Below are 547 nucleotides of genomic sequence, written 5' to 3' on the forward strand. Positions count from 1 at the left end.
GTGAGCCATGATCGTGCCACTGCACTCCAGCCTGGGCGACAGAGCGAGACCCTGTCTCAGGATAAAAATACAAGTGGGCTAATGAATAAAGTAAGATTAAAAAACCACCGATCTTTGCCTCACAACCCCGACCAACCGCAGCCCCAGCGAGGCGCAGGCGCAGGCGCAGGCGCAGGCGCAGGCGCAGGCAGCGGAATGCGCAGGCGCAGGGCCTTCTGGAAGCCACCGAGCCGCCCCAGTGCTGTCTGGAGCCGTCCGAGTCTCACTTGGGCTAAAGGTGCGGATGGGAAAGGCGCGGGGTCGAGTCAGCATCCCTCTTGATGTTGGTTTCTTCATTTTAAAAATAACACTTGCTTTGGAGAGAAAATTCAAACTTGGAAACATAAAGTATAAAAAGATAAAAGGAAAAAGTTAAAAATCACTTCAGTGGCTCACAGACTTAAGTGCTAAAACTGCCAAACACGGGCCGGGCGCGGTGGCTCACGCCTGTAATCCCAGCACTTTGGGAGGCCGAGGAGGGGGAAACACGAGGTCAGCAGTTGCCCAA

This window comes from Colobus angolensis, unplaced genomic scaffold (assembly GCF_000951035.1).
Source record: "Colobus angolensis palliatus isolate OR3802 unplaced genomic scaffold, Cang.pa_1.0 Scaffold502, whole genome shotgun sequence".
NCBI classification, from domain to species: domain Eukaryota; kingdom Metazoa; phylum Chordata; class Mammalia; order Primates; family Cercopithecidae; genus Colobus; species Colobus angolensis.